The sequence below is a fragment of the Tiliqua scincoides genome, chromosome 2 (assembly GCF_035046505.1).
Source record: "Tiliqua scincoides isolate rTilSci1 chromosome 2, rTilSci1.hap2, whole genome shotgun sequence".
Classification (NCBI taxonomy): Eukaryota; Metazoa; Chordata; class Lepidosauria; order Squamata; family Scincidae; genus Tiliqua; species Tiliqua scincoides.
The window spans coordinates 85,947,255-85,975,035 of record NC_089822.1 but is presented as its reverse complement, the minus strand read 5'-3'; the positions used below and the strand labels follow the sequence as shown (position 1 = coordinate 85,975,035).

The 27,781-nt window shown below is 45.4% G+C and overlaps 1 pseudogene; it reads left to right on the top strand.

Annotated features, from left to right (window-relative positions):
* Positions 1-27,781, top strand: part of LOC136638566 (zinc finger protein 721-like) — a 1,054,179-nt pseudogene that overhangs the window by 860,649 nt on the left and 165,749 nt on the right.

Genomic DNA, 27,781 nt, shown 5'->3' with positions numbered 1-27,781 from the left:
TCTGGAAGCATTAGAAGGCACTGTCCAACCGGAAGTGACTTGTGAAAACAGGAAGTGACTTCTGTGTGCTTCTGTGGGCCATTCGGAAACCCACAAAGGCTGATAGAATGGGTCGTTGGTCTGGAAGATGCCTCCAGGGCCTTGCAAGAAGGAGCAGTGCATCATGACCCACCAGGGAGGGCAAGATGGGTTGTGACACCGGAAGGTTTCAGAACCACTTCTTTAAGGTATTCACCCCTGACTCAAAGCCAAAGATCTCCAAATGACAATCCCCAGCTTTACACTGTCTATGACCTCCGCTGCTGCCACCCCATCTCTGACCTGGCTTCCCACAAGTCATGCTGGGGGTGCTACTGCAGGCTGCACCCCAGAGACTGCTCTGCAAGCCAGATGTGCAGGGCTGAGGAACGCATACATGACACTCCTTAACACTGTGTCAAATCTGGGTGGAAACTGGCCTGCTACAGCAGCTCTTAGGCTTGTGGACCTGCTTATCATGAAGAAATGTATTGGGGCTCAGAAACACTGCTGCAGGACTACAGCTGCTGCAGAAGTAAGTATTGATACCTGGAAATTTCCTGAAATCTCAGCTGACCTTGTGGAATGCAGAAGTTGGAGGCCGGGCTGACTGGAAGGCTAGGTCCACTGGGCGGGTAAACCTGGGCTCTGGTGACTTTTAAGGCTGTTCAGAAATCCTTCATTTCTGTAACTGAAGAAACTGTGAGGAGTGTAGAAAGTGGCTGTTTTTTTGGGGGGGGGGGTAATTATGCAGAGTTGGGGAACCCAAGGTCACATTCCAGGTCATGCTACCACTGCTTGTTTTGTTTTCATCTTTTCAATATTCATGTATTCCAATGCAATGCATAGTTACTCAAAAGTAATTTTTCCTGGATTCAATGGGAGATTAAACAAAATGGGATTTACTTCTGAGTATCACACATAGGGTTACACTGTATAGCTTTCTTTCTTTCTTTCTTTCTTTCTTTCTTTCTTTCTTTCTTTCTTTCTTTCTTTCTTTCTTTCTTTCTTTCTAGGATGAGACAGACATTATCTAATGAAAGCCTTCCATCAAAATTTGGGGGAGGGGGGGTTTGAAGGGGACTGAGATCAATCTCTGCCTTTTTCATCACTTCTAGTGGCAGTTCATAATTCTCCCCTCCTCAAATTCCCTTAGAAAGGTGCTATGTGGTGATTTTACACTGTTCTGAAGGGGTTTTAGGAAGAAAATGGTGACTGTCAGTGGAATGGCAGCAGAGGTGAGTTCCCCCAGCCCTTGAAATGGCTGAAATTGCTCTCCATTTTTGCTCTCTGTGAATGGTGGCAACATTGGGAAAGGAGATTTTCAGTGACAGCCTTCCTTCTCTTTCGTTGCGCTCCTGAGTTGGAATGGGAACATGAGCTTGATACTTTGCTCTCAAGAGGTAGTTCATCTCCTAATGAATATTGCCACATAGCTCTTGTCGATTTTAATTATCACTTGTAATTTTCCCAGTCCATATGGAGCTTGGTTTGGAAGATCTTCATGCACCTACTGATGGAATAATGTCTGAACCAGAGAAGGGTGGGGGGATTGTAACCTTGTATTGGGGTGGGAACAAAATAGTTTTTGTCTCCTGCTGTGTTCCTTGGTCCGCAGTATGGATGTTACATCACTTGGTAGGAAGGATAGCACTGTTTTTAATGAGAACTGCCTGGTTTCAGAAGCAATTATTTGTTCATAATGCTATTGAAATATGAAACTCATTTGGTGCGTTACATTAAAATGGAAAAAAAAAATCTGTCACTGTGACTGTTCACATTGAGAAGGCTTTGTTTATGCAGAGGGTAGAAAGAAATAATCTATAGTGGTTCCCAAACTTTTCAGAGGTTATAGAGGCTGCTGCCTGATTTATAAATGCCAAGGGGTGTGGCTTTAATGGTGATTGGGCAGCAGTGCTACTCCCCCAAGTAGCAGCTTGTTTAACCCTTGAGGCACGAAGCCTAATCTGTCCTCTCAGTTTTGCGACCCCCCAAAATCAGGTCAAGACCCACTGATGGGTTCCGGACCCTCGGTTTGGAAACCACTGATCTATACAGTACATTACGTATTTCTATATGCATTCTAATTTTTTAACTTTTATTCTGTATGCTGCTTTGTGTTACCTTTCAGGGCTAAGAAAAGCAGGATATAAATACTTCAAATAAAATAAATACTTCAAATAAAATGAATATATATATGAACAGAAATTGCCTTTTTCGAGAGGGGGGAGGCTAGGGTTCATCATTACTGCAGACATGCAGGTGCTTTCAAAGAAATGGAAAGTCCTTCTCTTTTCTTCCCTATAGCCAAGAACACAGAGAATAAGTAAGGAAAATCTCTGGGAGCAGCAGCCCAAAATCACAGTGTAAGTGGGCAAGCAGTAATAACTCCTTTCCTGGAAAGTGACTCAAGGAGAGGCAACTGCAGGCACCTCTAGCAGCCAGCACCACTACAGCTTCTGTGGGCACCTGCAAGCTTCTGTCCACACATGAAGCTTTATTCAGAGTTACCACGTTCTTCCCTTGTGGAAACCAGAGTCAGATCACCTCGGGAAAATCGGCACCTTAGTTCATGATTGTCCTGACTTTTTAAAAAAAAATAAAATGGCTGAAATCCATGCAGTCAGTTCAAAACAATAAGATTGGTATGTTTGAATCACAAGAAGTTATAATGGACAGGCTGATTTATAACTAGCTGCAGAAGAGAATTCAGCTGCGTACACGTTTGCCTGACGGACATTTGCTATTTGCAGCTCCCTAGCCTACTGTGTAATGAAGCTACCAGATTGATGTGCGGAGGAGACCCAGAGGCTGATATTGAATTGTTTTTTTTTTAACCTACTAATCCAGATTTGTTCCATGTGAGTCAGCCATGGCTGACACTATTGAAACTCGCCTCTATTTCCCTTAAAATCACTTTGTGTGTAAATAGAGAAAGTAAGCCATAGGCTCCTCTACTGATATTATACATGTACCCGATATACACAGTGAAAGCTTACTGCAGTACATTTTCAATAAGAGAAAACGGGTTTGTATTTGAGATGCCGGGATTTGGACAATGGGTTTCATGCATTGATTTTCACACAGGTAATATGGTTTGGGTCCCTGTAAGAGCAAGTTAATCCATTACTGGTGACAGTGTAATCTTTCCTGCTCCCACTGACTTTACTCCCTCTTGCTTCATAAAACCTGATGTTTCTGCATTAGGTTGCTTGTAGGATAGTCGCACGCTGCCGTTTTGAGTTCGTCTTGTTGGTGAGATATATATTCTTGTATTTTTTAAAGAAGAAACATAACTGCTCATCACAGAATGAAATAACTGAAGAACTCGTTCATGTAGGAGAACTGGTAATTCAAATTAACAAAAGCACATGGAATGCTTGACCTTGGGACTGGATCATCCGAGCATTTTATGCTGGCCTAATCAAGCAAGACTGACTGCACAATCCTATGCACGTCTACTCAGAGTAAGTTCCATTATATTCAATGGGGCTTACTTCCAGGAAGCTTTGGGATCATAGCCTGAGAAAGTAACACAAAAACACAGGGAAAAAGAGATCTCCAAACTGCTTGGACTAAGCAGAATATACTGAGCAGATTTGGATTGTAACATTCCTAAATGAGCCAGGGAATACTCATCATTATAATGGGGAGAGGGGGGAAGTAAGTGTATATCACGAGGAACCCTGTGAATGCTGCTCAATTTAAAATCTGTTTTTATGTAGGGCAAACATGTTGGACCTAAATTTGGTATTCTATTTCCATCTCTTTACTTAAGCCATCACTGCCCAATGTTGCATATACGCAACAGGATCAAATGTGTACACCTGCGTGCTGCGCAGAAATGGGCTAAGCTGCGAAACTTACCACATGGCCTTGAATACATCATTCTGCCTTGTTCAAGCCTACATCAAAGGGTTGCTGTGAGACCAACAGCCCAATCCTGAGCTTCCCAGCACCTGCTGCAGCAGCAGCATCAAAGCGGTTACCACTGTATCCAGCGGAAGTCGGGAAGCCGCCAGGAATCTCCTCAAGGGAAAAGGACTTTTATCCCCTTCTCAGAGGAAAGCCCCAAGCCCTGCAATGGGGCTTCTCAAGTCTATTTTTCTGGCACAGATTTGAGAGACTCCACGTTGGACCTTCCAACCCGACCTAGAATTCAGAATCTGGTGGAGCTGGGCTCTGCCGGTTCCTCCCACCCCAATTCCTCCCCCCCACCCTGCTCTCCCCCTGCCCTGTTCCACCCGCTCCCTACTTTCCCCTGCACCACCCCAAAACTCCTCCCTGCCCCGACACGATTTACCACCAGCCGGCGCTATTGGTGCCTCCATGCAGTGCTGAGAATGCTGACAGGCGCTGGCCCAGCGCTGGCGGCTCCTCCTCTCCAGGTACTACAGATGTGACTTACAACATGTTTGTGACACCCAGCACTTGCACTGAGGAGCTTTAGGATTGGGCCCCAACTACCCATCTAGAGATTAAGAGGAATACAGATGTACAAAACTAAATGTGGGATTTTAGATTAATCTGGGCTAGTTTATGGTGTGCAGCCTATACTCCCATTTGCCATCTGTAAAAATAGATATCATTGTTAAATGGATTATTATAAAATGAGATGAACTGAGATGATTATCATATAATGAGAGGAATAGTGTTATTTAGATAGATATGATGGTTTGATCAGGGGCTTCCCATCCATTAGGAGAGGTGACATGGGTTGCATTAATGGTTGATTGTGGGGAGTGAGAGGGCAGCAGATTCAGGGTGCCCCTCACCTTAAGTCTGCCACTGCCTCCAGCCCACCTTACTCCAGCCCACCATAGACATGAAGCACACTGATCCACTTTCTGCTCACAAAAGTGGAACATCTGCCTCCTTACCTGGTGCAGTTTCCTCAAATGTGGAAGTGCAGGACTTTGGGTTTGATTTACAGGGACCACACAAATGGAGGAACTCCTTCATTTGCACATTCCCTTTAAATCAAACTGGAAGTTCCACCTTCTGAAACTAAAGAAACTGCACAAGGAGCGTGGTAAGCAGCTGCTTTTTTTTTTTTTTTTTTAATTGTGCAGAAGTGGTGGATCTAAGGCAGCATCAGGGGCATTCTGGATCATTCTGCCCCGGGTTTCAATATGAGTCTCAAAGTGGATCTAATTATATTTCCCTAAGGTGCTTATATGCCAGGCAATTTATGCTTTAGAAGTACAGTTGCCAACTGATCAGAGAAAAGCTGACTCAGTTCTTGCTCTGTTAAAAAGAGATTGATCTCTACAAAAGTAAGGCTTTTCTGGACATGGAAATAAACATTATCATCTGCTTACGTAGACAGCACTGCACTTGCTAATATTGCTGTTAAAGGCAACGGAGCAGAAGGTGGTAAGAGAGTTGGCAGTCCTAGTGCAACGTTGCCCAAATTGTACCTAACTGGAAGAAATCCCCCTGCTGCTGATCAGTCAGTACTCACTGGACCAAATACCAGGGCTACCTTTGCTATTGTATTCCTCATGTAGCCTGCCATCATGATGCAAAATTTATAATGCTTGCTTTACAAATACATTGTATGCCATTGTGTGAAATGAACGTCAACCAGTTTTTCATACTTCATTCTCCCTTTATACCCAAAGGGGAAAACTTGCATCTTCAATCCAAAAATCTCGGAAGGAAGGTTAAAACAATTTTACGCTGTATGTCGCTGCATTCATGTTTGTGCCTTTTTTGAAAATGTTTATAATGGAGGCATTTCCCTTGAATATGCATTCCAGGCTTTCAGCCATTCTCAAAGAATAGGCATGTCATACATTTAAGATGTATACCCCTTCCGGCTTTTAAGAAGTGAATGATCATTTAAAAGTGAGATGCTTTCTATGACTTAAAACATTTTACATCTCTTTAAGGTTCTGTTCAGCTTTTTATACCCTTTCAAATTTTAGAAACAAACCATATGGTCATACTTAGGGCCCCTATCTGCAACATGGTTTATGGAATCTTATCTTTGGGTTTGTTCTGATGATACCACCTATCAGGTCCACTGAATCATGTGAAAAGGAGCATTTTGTGCATGCATCTTCCTCCTCACTGGGCATGGAAGTTCTGCTTCTCTCCACCATGACTGTGTAGCGCAGGGGTTGGCGACCTTAAACACTCAAAGAGCCATTTGGACCTGTTTTCCGGAGGAAAAAAAACCCTCGGGAGCCACAAAACCCTTTTGACATCTAAAATGAAGATAACACTGCATATATAGGTTTTTTTTACCTTTATGCTCTTATAGGTCCCATTTTTATAATGTAGCTCCCTCTTGTAGCTTTTAGTTAGTTTTGTCATACATTCTTGTCCTGTGTTTTCAGACACCTGGTCCTCTATGGTGTTTTGCCTGATTCCAAGGCCATTCTCTGCCTGGAGAATTATGACCACTTTAAGCAAATTAGCTCCTCTTCTTTCCCCCAACAAATGACCCTGATTATGCTCTGCAGTCCTGCTGGACCCCACCTCCAGGGTAGCTGGCCTGTTCAACCTGCAGAGATCCTCTCTCCTGCCAGCAGCCTCCCACCACTACAGCAAACCCTGGGTCCTCAGCAGGTCTTGGGCACAGCAGCCACACTTCAAACTCCAGTGTCTCCAGCAGTCCTTTAGTCACAAAGTCAGTCAGAGTATCCAGGGCAGAGTCCAAAGTCAATAAGCCAAGTCACAGTCCAAGGTCAGATTCCAAAGTAAGTCAGTCAAATCAGTCAGAGTATCCAAGTCAAAGTCAATAAGCCAAGTCAGTCTCGTCTCCTACCTCCAAACTGCACTCCTTCTACAACCCCCCCTTCCTGCCTCAGGTGCTCCTTATATCCCTGAGGGCCCTATTGCCTTCAAGTGGCTGCAGCTGTGCAGCACACTCTGCTGGATGCTCAGGCCTTACCCTTAAAGGGGCCACTGCTGACACCACATCTACCTCCTCACCAGATCTTCCTCGATTCCAATACATATGGTGGTTATGACATCTGCTTATCTTACATGGATACTAAAGAACTCCCCCCACCTTCCAGAGGCACCCTGCTGGAAGGAAAAAAGGACACAGACTCCTGAGGTGGGGAAGAGAAGAAGCCAGAGCTGGGGGGAAGGTGGGGGGGCAGCCACAGGCCAGCTTCTGCCCTGCCTGCCTGCCTGCCCTCCCTCACTCAGGCTGCAACCCTCTCCACACTATCCTGGGAGTAAGCCCCATTGACTACAATGGGACTTCTGAGCAGACAAGTTGGTTGGAGCTCTCAGGTTGCAGTCCTCTCCACACTATCCTGGGAGGAAGCCTCACTGTCTACTTGTGAGTAGACCTGCATAGGAGGGGGCTGAGGCTGCAGCCCTCCACACCTTCCTGGGAGTAGCCCAGGGACTACAGCAGGACTTGCTCTGGAACAGACCTGCCTGGCTCGGGCTCCCACTCAGCCATCCTTGCAGCTCCAAGGCTGCAATCCCAGGCACCCTTTCCTGGGAGTAAGCTTCATCCGCTGTAATGGGGCTTACAACTGAGTAGACACGCATAGGAGCAGGCTCCAAGGCTGCCATCCCAGGCACCCTTTCCTGGGAGTAAGCTTCATCCGCTGTAATGGGGCTTACTACTGAGTAGACACACATAGGAGCAGGCTCCAAGGCTGCAATCCCAGGCACCCTTTCCTGGAAGTAAGCTTCATCCGCTGTAATGGGGCTTACTACTGAGTAGACACACAGGATGTCGCCTCAGCTCTGGAGGAAAAGCCTCTCCTTGCACTGAGTGGGGACCTGCTCAGGGAAAGGCGGGCTGCAAGGGCTCGCAGTGGCTGAGGAGGAGGACGTCCTGCTGGAGAGTTGGGGAAGGAAAAAACAGGGAGCTTAAGCCTGCAGAGCGGGCAAAATTGAAAAGGGAAACCAATGCGGGGCAAGTGGGGGTGAAGGGAGAGGAGGGCAGTGAGCTCAGGGGGCAGAGGGAAGCAGCCTGCCCTCCCAGCACAGGTGCCTCCTGTCTCCCCCTTTGCCACTTTTACCCGGAGGAGCCGCAGCAGACAGCTGAAAGAGCCACATGCGGCTCTAGAGCCACAGGTTGCCAACCCCTGATATAGACCATTGATGGCAAACCTTTCGGGCTCGGCATGTCAAAAATTCTGAAGATGCTTCACTTGAGTCTGCTGGCATGTCACCCCACACCACCCCACACCACCCCACCCCAAATAAATGAGAAACAATTCTTTACATACTGATTTCTTTTTTAAAAAATACGGTCCAATCATGTGTGGTGCTATGCATTCTATAAAGAAATCTCAAATAATTATAAAAATGAAATGCAAGTAAAAAAAACTCAGGTAAATGCAGGTGTCACCCAAAACGTTGTGGCATGTCACCTGGAGTAGCCCAGGGACTACAGCGGGGCTTGCTCTGGAACAGACCTGCCTGGCTCGGGCTCCCACTCACCCATCCTTGCAGCTCCAAGGCTGCAATCCCAGGCACCCTTTCCTGGGACCTTAAGCCTGCAGAGTGGGCAAAATTGAAAAGGGAAACCAATGCGGGAGGTGGGGGTGAAGGGAGAGGAGGGCAGTGAGCGCAGGGGGTGGAGGGAAGCAGCCTGCACTCTATGCACAGGTGCCTCCTGTCACCCCCTTTGCCACTTTTACCCGGAGGAGCCACAGCAGACAACTGAAAGAGCCGCATGAGGCTCCAGAGCCGCGGGTTGCCGACCCCTGGTGTAGCGACAACACACCTCACTGGTGCAAGAGGAAACATGCATGCACGCATTCTCTTCTTCATGAAGTGGGGCTGATCAGACGCATAGTCAAAATTAGTCCACTGTTATATGAGGTAAAGTGACCTCGCAGGAATGTGGATTCTGCAGGAATCTGTAGTGGGACAGGTATGTTTTAATGTGTTCATAAACAATCTAGAATTGGGAGGTAAACAGTGAGGTTCACGTATACAGTATCTGAGCTATTGGTGATGGACCAGCAAAGAGATCTTGGGATCAATGAAAAGGTGGGGGCTCAATGAAAATGTCAACCCAGTATGTGACAGCAGTAAAGAAGGCAACTTCCATGCTTCCAGAATGCTAATATCCCACAGCCCTATAAACATCTATGATGTTCTATTCCTCCTTGCATTGCTTTCCAAGGATGTACTTGTCAAGACACATGAATTTTATCTGCTTGTTTGTTGTCCATTAGCCCAGTTGGAGAGTTCCTTCCCGAACTCTTTGCCTGGTCTTCTGCTGGCTTGACAAGAAGCAGGGCTCGGCAACAAGGAACGGCTTCAGGAAAATGAATGTCAAAGGCTGAGATTTAAAACAAACAAACCCAAAATTCCAGACACAGTTGGAAATCTAATAGGTCCATGAAGCACCACAGAAATCAATGGGGTTGTTACAGTCGACAACAGGAGGGGCAGGACAAATTCCCCAAGAAACTGCAGTAACTTTCAAAAGTGCTGAACAGCCAGGAGCTCACATTGACTTCAACACTTTTGGAAATTAGGCCAGGCACCGAGGTCTCTTAAGAGCATACCTGGAAATGAAATTCTATGGTTGTTCTAAAGACTTTCCTTGTTCAAATAAGAGTGAAAAATGGAAAGTCCAGCCCCATGTTTATAAGGAGCTCGAGGTAGGCAGCCCCAGAGGAATAGTCAGAGAAACCCAGCGGGGTGCTTTGAGTGAGCTACAAGGAGAGGGGGAGCACAGTGCCCTTGCCACAAAAGAAGTTCAACCTTTGATGTGAAAATATGACAGAGACTGACAAAATATACTGTAACAAACCCAGACCACCACTCATCATTGGTAAGAAAGGCCACCTTTAATCATTTATCTTTCCTTTCTTATAATAACACAACTGAGCCAGAATATATGGGGACAGACAAACAAAGGTACCTTTAAACCTCACCAATTCACATTGGTCTTCACTAATTAAAATTGGCCCTCGCTGATTAATCAACTGACACTTTATTTGATCTGATTCAACTCCAGTTCAAACTTGCAGCCAGATGTTCTCCTCTTGCAAAGCATGTTTCTCCCTGCAGGGTTCCCAGTGCTGGGTCCTGTTCATGGATCATGCTAAATCAGGCTGGAGTGTTTAAAAAGTTGGGCCATAGTATTCAGAAATAACTTTAGCCTGATTGATAGATTATAGACATTCATATAAAGATATGAGGAGAGTATCTATCTATCTATCTATCTATCTATCTATCTATCTATCTATCTATCTATCTATCTATCTATCTATCTATCTATCTATCTATCTATCTATCTATCTATCTATAAAACAAGCAATTGATTGCATTGCATATTGCACAGTTAGTTATATATAGTTGGCAACCTTCAGTCTCGAAAAACTATGGTATCGCGCTCTGAATGGTGGTTCTGGAACAGCGTCTAGTGTGGCTGAAAAGGTCAATTTGGGAGTGACAATCCCTTCCACACCGGGAGCAAGTGCAGTCTGTCCCTGGTCTGTCTCCCTGGCTATGGGCCTTCCTTCTTTGCCTCTTTGCCTCAGACTGTTGGCCAAGTGTCTCTTCAAACTGGGAAAGGCCATGCTGCACAGTCTGCCTCCAAGCGGGTCGCTCAGAGGCCAGGGTTTCCCACCTGTTGAGGTCCACTCCTAAGGCCTTCAGATCCCTCTTGCAGATGTCCTTGTATCGCAGCTGTGGTCTACCTGTAGGGTGCTTTCCTTGCACGAGTTCTCCATAGAGGAGATCCTTTGGGATCCGCCCATCATCCATTCTCACAACATGACCGAGCCAATGCAGGCGTCTCTCTTTCAGCAGTGCATACATGCTAGGGATTCCAGCACGTTCCAGGACTGTGTTGTTTGGAACTTTGTCCTGCCAGGTGATGCCGAGGATGCGTCAGAGGCAGCACATGTGGAAAGTGTTCAGTTTCCTCTCCTGTTGTGAGCGAAGAGTCCATGACTCGCTGCAGTACAGAAGTGTACTCAGGACGCAAGCTCTGTAGACCTGGATCTTGTGGTTGTCCATGACTTTGTGTACCTTGGCTCAATGATCTCCGACACTCTTTCTCTCGATACCGAGCATATTGCACAACTACTTAAAAAATCTACTGACTTACTAGCTCCAAAATGAAACCATATTATTCTAGTTTATTATGAGAAGGAACTACTTCTGAGAAAGTTTGGATGTGAACACCATCACTCATCCAGTCCAACAGAAGAATAACGAATTAGGAGTGACTTTGTTTTGTGTCCTTGCATTTTCAAGTAAGTATTCAGCATGCATTCTTCAAGCTGCAACAGAGGTCTCATTATGAATATTGGTTAAAAAAACAAACAAACAAACACTACAGCCCTGTTGGTCATTCTCCCCTCCCTCTAATGTCATTGTGGTGATTATTTCTCAGCATCCTAAACTTGGGAATAGGGACCAGATAAACCAGGTGCTAGACCATGGAGAATTTCTTCACCAGTCCCAGTTTCTCAATATGTGTGTCAAACAGGTGCCTATGACCATGTAAAGCTGACGACAGCCAAGGCCTATATTACGATGCACGAATTTTTTGCTTATTTGCTCTCATTTAATACCCCATACCATTTTTTCCCCCTGTAAGATTGTTAGCCTATTGGGAACATAACTATTACTAATACGTAGAAAACAATGCTGTAAGCTCCCTTGGGCTTCTCCCAGTGGGGATGGGAAAGGCAGGATACAAACATTTTAAATAATCATAATAACTAATGAGACAAATTTTTGACTGCAGGCTTCTTCTAGACTTTATCTTCCCTTCTCACCTTTTAAATTGGAAATCAGTATTTTCACAGAATTCTCAAGTATTAACTATAGGTTATCCTGGAACCCCCCAGTGGATTTTTAAAAAATCAGTGGATACCAAATTGGTGAAAAAATAGCTTTAAAGACCCACTTCCAGGTTTCTTGCTCCTCCATGGTCACCCCAGAATGCATTGTATAGACACTATACTGCATTCAGCCACTAGATGGGGCGAGTAACGGAATCTAATGGAATGAAATTATAATTATTCAACAGCACGATGGTAGGAAATTGGATCTGGTGCTTTCTTTCCCTTGTTACAAGGCATTTAAAGGTAGGCCCCAGTATCAGTCCTGAGTCAAATCAGTGGATGCCAAAAAAATGGATACCGAGGTTCCACCTGTATTCCAAACTTGCTGTTGTTGGGGTGAGGCTTAGATTCAGTGCCCATTCTCCCCATTTGGGGGAACATGTGACTTCTCCTTCCCCACCAAAACAACTGCGCAAACCTTCCCTCTTCATTCTGAATTTCCTGAATTATGACTGGACACTTAAATGAAGACATCTTTCCTTAATGAGATTTCAAAATTATCATGCAAAGGAACTCAGGTGAGGAATCCTGCTTTTGTTTCACAGTTGCAAAAGTCCCAGTGCAGCTGTCTGCTGGCATTCAGACTGCCACAGGTTCCATGCTTCTTGAGTCCTATGTGCCAAGAAAGACAATTTCACACTGAGTTGCCCTTTTTGTGCTTGCACCTTTGGATGCTTTTTGCTAAGTCTAATCTTTTAATTAAACTCTGCATAACAATGAGGCAACTATTTGCTTGGCCTTATTTGCAGCTGCAGTTTGATGGAGTTGTTGATACTGGCTTGCTTGTTCATTTTTAACTCTCCACCATCACTGCACAGTCACTCTCCCAAGTCCCTTGCAAAAATGCAAAGGTATGTATGCCACCCCTTCCATAAAAAAGCATTTTAAAAGATTCTCAAAGATTCTGTTTATGCATGCTTTTTGAGACATCTCAAAACAAGTGAATGTGCAACAACACAATCTTATGCATGTCTATTCAGAACTAAGGGTGCAAACCTAACCCCCAGGTTAGGCCAGCACAAATAACTTGTGCCAACCCAGGGGAGTTGCAGACTTGCACCGACTCAGGAATCAGGGAGGCCAGCTCAAAGAGTTGTGTAGGCCTCCCTGTGCCAGATCCAGGCCTGGAAGTATAAGTTTGCATTGGCCGAGCTCAGCCGAAGCAGGTGTCTTGGAGGGCGTGCAGAGGGCAGGGAGGAAGCAGGAAGGAGGAGTTTCGGGGTGGGGAAGGGCAGGCAGCAGGCATTCCCAGAGGCGGGTGGGCAGGGAGCAGGGCCAGCATTTGGTGGTTATGCCAGATTCTGACTCCATTCCTGGGTGGCACAGAGCAGCCTCTGGCTGCCCCATCCTTGGATCTGTGCCACCTGCTGAGGTGGCGCAGATCCGAGTAGACCCATTGGGGCCAGTGCAGCATGACATGGGATAAGGGAAAATTTTCCACTTGCCTTAAGTTGCACCGCTTCTGGCCCCACACTTGCTCTGGATGCAGCGCACACCCGCTGGCCTGCCTGCTCTAGCGCAAGTTAGGATTGCGCTGTAAGTTATCTGGTAGTAAGTCCCATTGAACACAAGGGAAATTACTTAGACATGCATAGCCTTGTGCTGCCATTCTAAAATATCAAGGCCTTTTACCCATTTATTCTTGAGAAACTTGGTTCATCACCTTATTATGTAGCCTCTTTTCTCAGGCCAATCCACTGCAGGTCAGGCATGGAAATGGGGAAGGAATATATAGAACCTCCCTAGAAGATGTGCTAGCTTTATTGAAACTTCTTGCTTCTTTCAAAATTCTTTGGAGGTTTCTCCAAAGCAGGCATTTTCAAATATGCCTTGACATTTTTCTTTAGGTGATATTTGGAAATATGCCAAATCCTAGAGACTCTCTTCACCGGTCCCCATTTCCCAGGATGGGTGTCAGGCAGGTGATACCCAGTGGCTGCGCTAGGGGGGGTGTGAGGGTGCAAGTTGCAGCAGGTGACACGCACGGGGGGGAGGGGCACACCACTACTGGCCAAAATTTTTAAAATCTTGGTATTTTTGAATACTACCATCAAGTTATATATCATCCAATGTGTTTCATGCAGAATGCAATAGAATTAACCATGTTGAAATATCTCTATTCTATCAAAACTTATAGCAAAAAGAAAAAAGAAAAAAAAAGCAGGAGCTGGGGCGATGGAGCATCTCGACAACCACCAGGATATTGCCCCTCACACTGCATGGGAGGAGGTCCATCCTGGGAGTGATGCGCTGGTCTCCTGCTCCGGGTGACACAAACCCTAGTAACGCCACTGGTAATACCTACCCCATAGTTTGACTGGCAGCCTAAAAATACAACAAACGAAACCTTGACACCCACAAAAAAACAGCAGAGCAGATAATTAACCAAACAAAAGAATAGGAAGATGAAACAGTAACAAAGGTGTGAAAGCTCATTGAAATGAAAAATGTTTTTGATTTTGCTGGAAGGCCAACAGGGAGGGCATAGATCTCAGCTCAACAAGCAGAGAGTTCCATGGCATCAGTGCCATCACAAAGGAGGTCCTCCTCCTTTTCACCACCAGCCATAGGCTGCATCCAGAGAAGCCCCCTCCCCATCATCCTTAGGGGATAAGCCAGTTCATATGGGAAAAGGTGGTTCCTCAGATTCCCAGGTTCCTAGTCATGAGGAGCTTTATAGGTCAATTCTTGGATAGATTTTTGAGCACAAACCTCTAAAAGCACCTGAGTTTCATTTTTGCTGAATGTAAATAAACACCATGTATAGTAGTGTGGTAGCTAAAGAGATTGCGAGCCAAATGGGACTGGCTTTGCTGAGCAATGCAGCAAGCTGCCCTGTTTGTTCACCTAAAGTTCATGATGAGACTTACCTTCCCAGATGGGAAGAAAGAGAAGAAGCTGTGACAAAGCAACCATCCAGAATATCATCACAGGCACCTCAAGAGGAAACTTCCCATTCACAGATGGAATGAGAGAGAGAAAGCAATAACTGAACAATTTTCTCAGCCAAGAGAGTTGCTCTGCCCCACCACGCAGAGGTTCTTGACACAAAGGTGGCCTCAGGGTTTGACTGCAGACCTGGGCTCTTGGTTTGACAATGCTGGTCCTGAGGCCAAACTAGCTGCCAAAGCTATGGCTTCCACACCAAGCACTTGCTTTGCACAAGGAAGGTTCCAGGTTTGGTCCCTGGCATCTTCAGACAGAGCAAAGAAAAGTTCCTGTCTGAAATTCCACCCCCATTGCCCATTCTGCTCCCCACCGCCCTCCCCATGTCTTTGCACCACCTTACCTGCCTGTTCCAATGGCTGGGGGGCTCTAAATGCCATGCTGGCAGGGCAGCACAGTCTGCTCTGCTGGCGCTGCTTACTTGCCAGGCGTCGTGGCATGCCTTACGGCATGTTTGCAACACCTTCCGCCAGCACAGAGGCCGCTGGGCTGGCCCAGCGCACAGTCTGGATTGCAAACTGATGGACTGGCTCTCTAGAAGGCAGTTTCCTTAGAGGGCCAGATATTCTCAAGCAAAATGGTTCAAAAAAAGCAAAAGAGAGGCAAAGCCTAAAACTTGCATTCAGCAATCTGAGTGAATCGGTGGAACAAGATTACATAAGATTTGCTTGCCCCATAGAAAGAAAATGAGTTGAAATGAAACTTGCATTCAGCCTTAATAAGATCATTTTCTAGCACCAGCCTTTTCAAGTTGCTCCTCCTTTCCGTCTGGTCTGGTGAGTCAGTTCATACTTGCAAAATAAATATATTTTCTCCCCTGCTAAAATGTTTCTGATCTGGAATATACAGTGGTTTGTTCTGCGTAGCAATCATATTTTTATACCGGTTCTGCTCTACTTTGTAGCAGTCAGCTAATATGATTAATTTTGAAGGTGTCAGTCACAATGAATGCTTAATGAACAGCTTATTAATAGGGGAAACTTACCTGTTGTTTTAAAATGCCTTTACAATCTCTCATGTGTTGTGGTAATTGTGTTCGTGTTCATTAACTCCCAGATGATGGTGATTACAAGTCGCCATTTATTCACTAATGCATTTTGGACTTTGAAGTTTTTGACTCTTTTTAAATTTGGTTGCCTATTGACAGAAGTTCAGTAAGCTTTCATTTAAGATAATGATTACCTGGAAAGTAGCCATTAGTATGAAATTATATTCTGCTTGGAAGAAAGAAAGAAAAAAAGCATTTGCACACAATTTGTTCTGATTAATGATACTTCCTTTGTTTTAAGGAGACTGATCCAGTGATTGAAGAGTGAAAACTTTAATTTCCAGGGTCATTCCTTACATACAGCCTCCGCCAATGTTAAATCACCTGATTATTTAACAGGCAGTCCAGTCCAATGTAAGTTCCTCTGCACCAATGCAACAGCACCGGCTTAGCTTATGATGCACCCCACAGGGAAATTTAGCAGGTAGGAGGTTTCCCAGAGGTAAGGGGACTTTTGTCCCCTTGACTCGAGGTAAGCCCTAGAAGCCACAATGGGGCAACTCAGACCTGCGCTAGCTCAATTACTGGCACAAGTCCACATTGCTCTGTGTCAGTGGATTGGGCCTGGAAAGAGGGATTGGTGCATACCGGCACTGCCAATTCCACTCCCTCTCGGGTCCTATCAGCCCAGCCCAGTTACCATCCACACCCAGTTGCCACCCACCCTCGCCTTGTTCTACCTCCTCCCTTCCCTCCTTGCCCTTTCTCAGCTCCTGCGCTGTCCAGCATGGAACTCACTGCATGGGAGCCAGGGTGGTGTACTGGTTTGGGAGGTGGACTCAGACATGGAAGATCCATGTTCAAATCCCCCCTCAGCCATGAAGCTTCCTGGGTGACCTTGGGCCAGTCACTTTCTCTCAGCCTCGCCTACCTCACAGGGTTGTTGTGAGGAAAAAAGGAGGGGAGCAGCTGTGTACACCACCCTGAGCTCTTTGGAGGAAGGGTGGTATAAAAATGTGATAAATAAATATTGTGTGCACTGCTCCTTGTGATATGTGCAGGCTGGTGAGGGCCTTCCCACCAGCATACTGGAGTGCTATTTCCATTGCAAAGTGCAATACAGCACTTTTGAGATGGCTAAGGATCTCTGGAGCGCATGCTGTGCTAGTGCACACACTGGCTAGGATTGTGGGGATAGGTTCAGTTAGGAAATGTCTGGTCCAGTCCTGTACAGGATTGGTCAAGGCCACATCTCCCAGTATTGGGTGGGGTCTGTTTTCTGGAGAATGTGCTTGAGATTGCAGCGTGAAACTAATCTTGCAGGCTTTTGCCCTTGATCCTAAGTGTTTGATAAGAAACGTTCATTATTTCTTCAATAGGTATGTTAGAAAAGGAAAGAAAGTGTTTACAGATGCTATCGGCATGAGCTTGGACGCGCTGACAATAAATTAATGTTTCTTTCTGAAACAACCCTTGAAGTACGGAGCTGATGCCTGTAGTATTTCTCTTTTTTCCGTGTCTGTCACATACCTGCAACTTGACTTTTACTAAAAATGGCCAGTTAGGCTGACATTTGGTAGGGAAAGAATAGTTTTATTGGCATTGTTTTGAAGGTCAGATCATGTGATAAATTAGATATACACGCTGGGTTTTTGTGGCAAACAAATAGAAAACAGTCAAATGGTGACTATGGGAAAGAGGTACATTTCCCTCTCTTCCTCAAAGCTTACGTAGTTGTAAATGGATTGTATTGAATAGTAGGCACAAAAACATGATTGTTCCCTTAGCACTGCAGGCCAATCATTTGCCCCTTTGCACCAGGGTAAGCCCCAGCAACTACTATGAGTTCTTGAACCTACGCCACCTCAATCACTGTTACAAGTCCACGTTGACTCGGGGAAGCAGATCAGGCCCAGGAAGGGGGAGTCAGGATTCAGCATGTATCATTGCTGCCAATCCTACCCCCCATTCCAGACCTGATCTATGCTCCTCCATCATCACCCCATGCTGCCCACCCTCTTCCCTGTTCCGGACCCCGCCCTGTTTAATTCCCTCCCCGACTCCAACCCCCTGCAAGGGCTTACCTGTTCCAGCTGATATCTGTAATCCACTGGTGCACAGAAGGCCGCTCTGGCCTCCCCGCTAGCTGGCCCACAGTGCATGTCAATAGAGACTGCTTTGCGATTGCCTTAAAACAGCCTCCACTGGCGCAATGCTAGTTATGCCAGCAGGGGAGAAGGATAGGATTCGGTTGTTAGTGGGACTCAACAATTTTAGAAAGAGTAACCCAACCATGATAGAACAGGCTAACCATCAGGAATAACTTGTGCAAACCGCTAAGGTTGCAATCCTAACCCCTTATGTCAGTGCTTTCCAGCATTGACATAAGGGCAATGCAGCTCTGAGGTAAGGGAACAAACATTCCCTGACTTTGTGGAGGCCTCCATGAGTGCCCCCCAACTGCAGGATGCAGCACACGTCCCATTGGCACCGCTATGTCAGTGCTGGAAAGCAATGATGTAAGGGGTTAGGATTGCGCCCTAACTCTTCAAAATACATAGATCTTCCACAATCTGATAATACACCTTGCTTAGTCATACCTTTGCATTGTATACATGGAACAGTAGCATACACTGTTAGACTTCTAATAACATTTATTCATATTCATTTATTAATGTTTACACTTACGTTTACTAACATAAACGTAATTTATTTTATGTAATGTAATTAATTGTTTACAACACACTGGGAAAGCCCAATGCATTTTTTTTTGTTTGTGCTTAAAAAAATTTATAGGGTCTCGTGATGCAGAATTTGTTGCAATTTTTGCAGAAGTATCCATTTTACCTGGCTCAATCATCCACATGGGAGTTCTACAGAACCTGGACAGGGAGGCTCCTCCTCTGGTCCCCTGGAGCATCCATTGGATGGAGGATGTGTCTCTGGAAGAGGGATGGGGACAGGAGGAGTCAGTTTTCCCCATAGTGACAAGCGGGTTTTGCAAGCAGAAGGAGGGGCTGCAGGAGGCAGGGAAAGCCGGGGGTAGGTGCGTCTCTGAGCAGCGCAACACATGCTGGCCAGGCAGCTTAGATGAAGCCGGCTGTAGAACTGAAGTGTATCAACTTGCTTGACATGCAGAGGGAAATCTCCCATGTCCAGGCTGTTTTGCTGCTGTTATTATGGGATGCCTGGATGGATAGTGGGTACTTTGCCCCCCCCCCCAGAACACCCAACTTGGAAAGTGCCGCCATTATGACTCATTTTTTAGTCGAGTGGTGGGGGCGGACTTGTCCGGACTTGCCCATCCCTGGCCATAACCCAGAAATGTAAAGTGGATGATAGATATTAGAAGTTGCTGCTGGAGACATATAATAGTTGTTCTAGATCAGTGAAGTGTTATAACACCAAGCTGGAGAATGATTTTTCTCTAGCTATTGATTAAAGCATTATTATGTCTTAATCCAGTACTCATTATTTATTAATGCAGTCTGGATAGAATTAAGTTCAGTTGGATATAATTATTACAGCTTTATTAAGAGAAGTCACACAGCCTCCAGTGAGCCTTGGGAGAGAGCTATGACTCATGCTGTAGAGTCATGGAGTTCATCAGTTATTATTCTGATGTGCATATTATGATGATATTGTACTTGAAGAAAAGGTGGATTTTTTTAGGGTTGTGTGGTAACCATGAGATATTCTTCTATTCTCATTGAAACCGTTTTGGTTCCTTTGGATTTCTCAGAGTTTCTGACAGAGAAAGAATTTCCAAATTCACTTCAAGTTCAACTGGTGACAATTGTGTGCATTCATTAGCATTTGACAAAGGACACACAATTGTCACCAGATGAACTTGAAGTGAATTTGGAAGTTCTTTCTCAGTCAGAACATCTAAGGACCCCAAAGGAACCAAAACAGTTTCAATTATAGCATTATATATTAGCTACAAAAGCCTGTCAGACATCAACTGTCGAAATGCTAAATATCAAGTACCAGTATCAAATGTCATGTGGATATTTGGCAACTGCTGGCATGTTCAGAGAATATCCTGTGAATATTGATGTACGTATTTGGTCGTCAGGGGCCCAACGCTATCTAACTTTCCAGCACCGGTTCAGCAGCAATGCAGCCCCGAAGAAAGGGAACAAATGTTCCCATACCTTGAGGAGGCCTCTGTGACTGCCTCACCACCACAAGTTGCAGTGCATGCTCCATTGGCACGGCTGTGCCAGCACTGGAAAACAGGATGGATTGGGCCTGGGTCATTTATACTATACCTTGACCTCCTCAAGGATCTAAACACATTTTAAGGAAAAACAAACTATGGTAAAATCTCCATAGACTTCAAGCAACATTAAAACATTCTTCTCTTAACGTTAAGATGAGTGAGGAGCATACATCATAAGACAACTGACATTTAACAACCAGATTTGCGGAGGGAAACTCTGAGGTAAATTTTTGAAAGCTAAAGTATTGCCCATGAACTGGGGGAGTGCCCTGAACCCTGAAGAGGATGTCAGCTTATGATTCCCCTAGTATTCAGGTGGTGGTGGTGGGGGGGTGCCTGGGCTGAATTTCACAGAAAAAGGAGAGAATCTGGGTACACTGGATACAGAATACAATGAGTTTTCTAATTGCTGTTGAAGAGGAAAGTAATTGTTACTGTCACCAAAGCAAATTAGTTGGTGAGAATTTTCCCTCACAAGCATCTCCTGTGCTTGCTCCGAGTGTAACAATTTTTCATTTGCTTCTCTTCAAAACAACAGAATAATAGGGTAGGTAATTGAGATGGGGGGAGGCATGTGCGGAGATTGTAAAGACTAGGCTCTTGCCAGAAAATTACAGTACAGGTGTTTCTCAGAGGAACCTGCCTCCCACACAAGCACAAAAATACATACCAAGAGAATGCCACATCTGGGATCTTTTTCTCCTCCATTTTTCACACATAGGATAATTGTGTTTGGCTTTGATGGGGAGGCAGAACAGAGAGTACCCAATTGCATGTGTATTTCTCCCAACCGATATCTGTGACATGGCTGCAGTCATATCTTTGGTGCAGCCAATGCTGCCTGTATATGATATGGGATTTAATTAGATTTGATTGAAAAACAGATTCCCCTCTCTCTCTCTCTCTCTCTGGGAATATTCCAAACAGCATGATTTATGTTTCATCTGGTGTACTTGTGTGTGAAGCCACACAAGTACACTACTGAAACACTCTTCTGGATGCTTTTTTCCCCTGCTACTCTGTGTACTAATCCAACGTGTATCCAGTGTATATCTGTGTATCCAATCCAATGCGTTTGGAGCAACAGGGACTTCTTCAGTATCAACAGAAGGAGATAACATGAATGTGTTGCTTCTGCTTTGGAAAGGGTTTGAGTTAGTTAAATGATTATTTTGCTGTCTGCTGTAGTCTCCCCTCTCATGCACATACACTTCTATAGGAAATGTAAGTGGGCAGATATATGCGTACCTGAGGAAACAGAAGAAAGTACTGTTATAACAAACTGAAACAGACTCAAAGAAATGTTCTCTAGTTATCCTGGGGCTCTGCCTTCAACTGACTTCCATCTTGTCACTTGACCCATGAAATCAGGGGGAGGGTTAAAGTAACAGCTAAACCTTATCAAACCCCCCCCCCCATGTAGCCATGCCACCAGAGCGTACAGCATCTGGGAGAGCAGTTCCAAATGTCTCCTTTGGGTATGGGAACATTTGTTCCCTTGCTGGGAGTAAGCCTCCACTTCCCGAATGGGTCTACTCGGAACTGTGCCTGCAATTTTATACATACAAATGTGTGGAGAGAGTATGAACTTGAAGGAAGTTACTCTTGGATAAACAATGTTGGGAACCTGAGCCAGGTGACTTGGACTCGAGTCATGAAAATGCGTGTACTCGGCGACTCGTGAGTCACACGCATGGAAGACTCTGAAAAAGACTCGAGTCAGGGCCCCTTTGACTCTGCACTCGTCCCCACGCATGCTGACTGAAGTGTGCCTCTGTCTGGGGGTGCTTGCTTACTGTTTTCGTGGCATGGAAAACCTTGTGGCATGACTGAGCCCTCCTGAGGGCCAGAACCAGACCCACAGACAATCTGATGCCCACGATCTGACCAATCTTCTTGAAGAGTTGAAGATGACGTCATTGTTTGGAGCAACCACAGCTCACTCTACTCCTGATGCCATCCAAGTGAGGGGTCTTAATCAGCCCTTAATGGAAAATTCTTATTGGGGGGACATCCCTGCGTTACCAGCACAATCCATACATGTGTGGTGGATGATCAGAGGCTCAATTAGGTGAAGGACCCGGGCACGGCAGGGCCCAGGAGAGGGGGGTTCAGGGGATAAATAATACCCAGACTCAGGGTCAAAGAAGGGGTCCGGGAGCCAAAGGAGGGGGCCCAGAAATTTCCTGGGATCTTACATTTTTCTATCTCACCCAGACTTGCTGCTGGCATATGGGTTCCATGCAGCTCTGCTGCATGGCCTTCACTGGTGGTGCTGCCATGCCAATTCCGACACCACTTCCCACAAGTCATGTTGGGGGTGCTACTATGGACAGCACCTCAGAGACTGCTGCCACAAACCGTATGCACCAGGCCGAAGAGTGCATACATGACACTCTTTATCATTCTTGTCATTCTTTGCTCTTGATCTGAAACTGGAAGTCAGAATTTGGCATCTGTGACATCTCTTTCAGAATCTGAACTGCTCTTGTTTTAAAATTCCGATCTCAGCTTTGTGCCACAGCAGCAGAAACCTGGAAAAAAAAAAGAAGTGAAAAGGCAATTTCCACAGTGAATGTGTCTGCATCAATGTGCCCCCCTGTGGGACAGTTGTCTTTGATTCCTATCAGAGTCCTTCTCAGCAGTTATGATGCAGAGCTTGCATTATGAGCTGAAACACAGCATCAGAGGTGTCCTGTGATGTAGCTACTTCTCTGTGAGTGCTCATAACTGCTCTCATACATGGTTATCATTTGTGGGGGGGGGGGGGGGAGAGAATCTAGCTGAAATAAAGAGATTCAGCCTACCCAATTATTCTAGAAACTTATGCATTTTGCACTAATGAGCCAATTCAGTTCTTTTTATCCCTGCTGTACAGCTAAATATTCACAATGAACTCATTCAGTTCAATAGGGTAGCTGCACAATCAATAGGATTTGCTTGGATCGGCTACTGCTGATGACAGAGCATGCAGTTTTGTGTTGTTGTTTTTTTTAAATTTGGCAACATTCAAACTGAAACACACAACACAATGCTTCTAGTGGCAGACCTCCCCAACTCCGCACCCTGGGGCAAAGGTCCATGATGGTGCCCCCCTCCCCATGGGATGCAACTGCCTCCCTGTGCACAAATCCATCCCCCCTACTTGGAGCACACAGTGCCTCACGCGACTCTAGGATGTGTTGGGGGGCCTCCTGAAGATTCCCTGACACTCTGTGCTTCCAGAAAACTGCAAGCACAGTTTCCGACCCCGTCAGGAGCCTCAGAGAAGCTCCACAGGGACCAAAAGGAGCGCGAGGCTCCATGTCCTGGGCATTAGCCCCATCAACTGAATGGGAGATCTGCCACTGAATGCTTCTTTTGTGACATTTTCTGAGTGGTCACAGCCTTTTCCTTTACATTTCTAATGTATGTGCATGACATGCAAAATGAGATACATAAAAAGACATCCTCTATATCTTCAGATAATAAAAAAGTGGCATTGAGATTCATAATACAGAATATAAAAGGACACCAGTAATATTCAAAACAACTCTTCATTATTTATGATGAACAACTCTTATAAACAACTCTTCATCATTATTTATTAGTACAGTATATTAGTTTGATGATGATGATGATGATGATGATGATGATGATGATGTGGCATAATTACCCCTGCTAATTGGGTAAGAGGCACTTTTTCAAGTGGGTGCTTCTTTTTTTAGCAGGGGGAGAGTAACTGGTCCACCTCACCCCAGCAGTGTCTGTTCTAGTGGCTGCCTGCTGGTGTCTTTTTAGATTGTGAGCCCTTTGGGGACAGGGAGCCATTATCTATTTGATTTTTTTCTATAAACTGCTTTGTGAACTTTTAGTTGAAAAGCGGTATATAAATACTGTTAATAATAATTAATAATAATAAGATAACACATCAGGGTAAAATAGCCTATAACATATAGAACATAACCCAAACCCATGCTATGAGTCCAATTGGAATGTTTTCAAAATGTGCTTCTGTAGGAAACACTGAAGTTTAAGCCATTTCTGTCCACTGTTGCATTTATGCAACAGGGACCAAATGTGTACACCTGTGAGCTGGACAAAAGTGGGTTTTAATGAAGTGGTTCTCAGTATTTGGTTAGTAGTCTGGGTCTAAAATAAATGGACCAGTTTGGATTATACTGCCTGGCTGTCAGCCAATCAATTAATGTGGTGCATGTGTGCACACACCACAGGCAGCCCAATCTTAACCTGTGCTGGAACAGGCAGGCCAGCTGGCCTGTGCTATATCCAGGTTAGCAGGTGGAAGTGGTGCAACTCTGAGTAAGGGGATATTCGACCTCTTACTTTGTGTCACGCGCAAGCCACCCCAGTGGGGCTACTTGGATTTGCACTGGTGCAAATCCAAGCAGCCTGGTGTAATTCTGGGCTGGCTAGGAGGGGGATTAGAATCCAGCCTAAGGATCCTCCCAGGCCTGGTCTGCCCCTCCATCCCCCACCCAAAAGTGCCCCTGTTCCACCCTCTTCAAAACCCTGTACCAGCTTGCTTTTGCCAGTATAAACATACCCCGTTGGTCCCTGGTTCCAGTGCAGGGAGGCCTGCATGCATCCGTGTGCTGGCCCAGCCTCCTCCAGAGCAGTCATGGAGGTCCTTTACAGCATGTTCACTACATTCCTTGGCTGGCAAAAGGGACATGTGCTGGCAGAAGACCAAGTCAGAATTTCACCCATAATCACATGGGGGTAGAATGCGAAAACTGCTCCTCATTTTGTCATTTAAATACCCTTACTATATTCTACATGCATTCACACCCACATGATTATGTGACAATGGAGTACCGACTGGGCAGGGAAGAAAATATGTGGCCTATCAATCTCATTGTATAATGTGGGTGTGTCATAATCATGTGGGTGTGTCAGCCGCTAGGCAGGCTGACACAATGTCAAGCTATGCTATACCAACATTAATATATCTTGAATATTACCCTTTAGGGACAGACTGCCACCTTATGGTAGGGCACATGGTTTGCAGACAAAAGATCCCAGGTTCAATCTTTGTTATCTCCAGGTAGGGCACAAAGAACCTTGTCTGAAACCCTACAGGGGTTGGTCCTCTTATCCAGGATCAAATCTTGTGCAGTACAAGTGACCTGACATATTGTTGGCATCCTTCAGTCTCAGAAGACCACGGCGTCACGCTCTGGATGGTGGCCCTGGAACAGAGTGTCCTCTCCAGTGCGCGAAGCCTGGCTAAAGTAGGTATGGAGGATAGGCTGTTACCCATGCAGCAAATCCCCCCTCTCCACGTCACTGAAATGGTCCAATGGAAAGGCAGAGGCCAATACGGTTGGTTCCAGCGGCGTTGCAGGAATTGCCAGAACGTGACTGTGTTCAGCCATGAACTGCCTCAGGGACTCCGGCTCCGGATTTTGCCTCGAGGTTGACTCCTGAAGCCTTTTCCATAACTGGATGTAGCCACAAGGCAGTGGAGGTTTGGGATCAGAGTTTTCCTTCTCTCAGATGAGCTGCCTTCCCAGGCTGACGAGTCCCATCTACCCGTTGGCTGTTTAGTCGCCTGACATAACGTGACACAGAAGCACCTCCAGACCTGAAAAATCCTTTCTTTCTCTGTAAATCTCTAGATGCCTTGAAACGGTCCTGTAAATACACTTGCAGGCATAATATCATTGAGCCAAAATCCGAGCATTTTTTCCCTGAGATTGTTCTTGTGAAAAATATGGCTCCAGAATATCAAAAAGGCGATACAGGTTTAGTTCTTTCAAAAATACTGGGAGGAAGCTATTTGAAATTCATGTTGTTTCTGTGGTAATATTTCAAAATACACCCTGCTAAAAAAGTGTTATCTCTTGACACTTAACAGTTGTCCATCTGTTGTAACAGAATTGGACATGCTCTGTTAAGTTCATTGTAAAAATTAGGTGTCTTGCTATTAATGCATATTTAATTGGTTTGCCAGCAGAAGCTAGGCAGCATATTAAATATGAATTAGACCAAATATTTGCTATAAATATGCTCAGTGGGGGTACAAGGAGTTCCCTTTTTCCACTGATTATTTTCCATTTCATGGCTTGCCATGACAAGAAACACAGACTGTGCTTCAGCAGGCCAGGAAGAACGCTGCCTGCTCTCATATACTGCTCTAGCGGGATTCACTGAAAAAAAATTTCTTTATTAACCCCACAGCATCATTTCCCTCCCTAATTCTGTAAGAAAACAATCTGAGCACAGAATATTAAAAGCAGAAGAAGGGCTTCTTTCCTCCCCCCCTCCGTCACTTGCCTTAAACCAGGGGTGCTCACACTTTGTTGGCTCGAGAGCTACTTTGAAACCCAGCAAGGCCCGGAGATCTACCAGAGTTTTTTTACAATGTTCGCGCCATCATAACATATAACATTTATGTGTACAATGTATGTTGGTGTACCTTGCATAACCGCATGAGCCAATATTGCACAACACAACATAATTAACTATAAACATTTTTTGTAATTACTTGAGTTTACTTTGATGACTTGCACTGAAATGAATCAGCCAAGGATGCATAGTCCTTGTATGCATGACAGGATGACAGTAGCTGCTGACAGCCAGCCTCAAGCACACTTCCAAATGTTCATCAGTCATGGTGGAACTTGGTGGTACTTGGACTTAATGATCTTCATGTAGGAAAGGCTGACTCACATAAATAAGTGGAGCCCTTCCTGCCTCAGGCGCTCTTATATCCCTGAGGGCCCTATTGCCTTCAAGTGGCTGCAGCTGTGCAGCACACTCTGCTGGATGCCCAGGCCTCACCCTTAAAGGGGCCACTGCTGACACCACATCTACCTCCTCACCAGATCTTCCTCGATTCCAATACAAGTGGGGGGGGGGGGAGCAGATCTCTATACAGACCAGTGCAAAAACAGGGGAAAGGTGTGGGGGAGGGAAGATCTCTATATAGACATCACAGCAAGACCAGTGAAAAACCCTTGCACACAGAACCAACAGATGGAAGTTGGGGGGGGGCAGATCTCCATACATACCAGTGCAAAAACAGGGGAAAGGTAAGTCAGACCCAGTAGAGTCAATGGGGCTCACTCCCAGGGATGTGTGGATGGGAGAGAAGCCTGCCAGCGGCTCCTCTCCCAGGGAGGAGCCTGCCAGGTGCTCACTCCCTGGGCTCACTCCCTGGGCTCACAAGCCTGCCAGGGGCTCACTCCCAGGAATGCGTGGACGGGAGAGAAGCCTGAGATTGACTCATTTTGCCTCGTGATCGACCGGTAGCTCGCGATCGACGTATTGAGCACCCCTGCTTTAAACATTCATCCTACCCGGAAACATTTTTGTGAGGTTTCAGTGTTGTCTGTATGTTGATTCACTCCCACTCTTTACCTCTAGGAGAAAAGGGAGGGTTCATCATGCAGTGTCTATGTTCTTTGGAAGATGATAATACCCTGGAAACATCTTTGGTTCCACCAAACACTACTTATAAATGGAAACATTCAGAAGGAATGGCAGAAATGCATCCTTTAATACAGGCTAGAAGCATTGCCACTTCTAAGATTTGGTTTAGAAAAAGGTTTCTAAGGTCTTAGAAAAAGGTTTCTAAGGTTTGGTTTCGAAAAAAAAAAAGTGTAGAAATTTCTACATTATGTTTCAGAACAGGGAAGCAAAGTCCCAAAACTTGCCATGCAAGTCAGTGCACAAAGAATCTCAGTCACGCATCACCAGCCCTCCCCACCAGCTTTTTGCCTCCAACACAGTAGCGTAGCTATGGAGGGCACAACAGTAAGTTCTGCAGGGCAACTCAACCTGCCATGTAAGCTGCCCCTT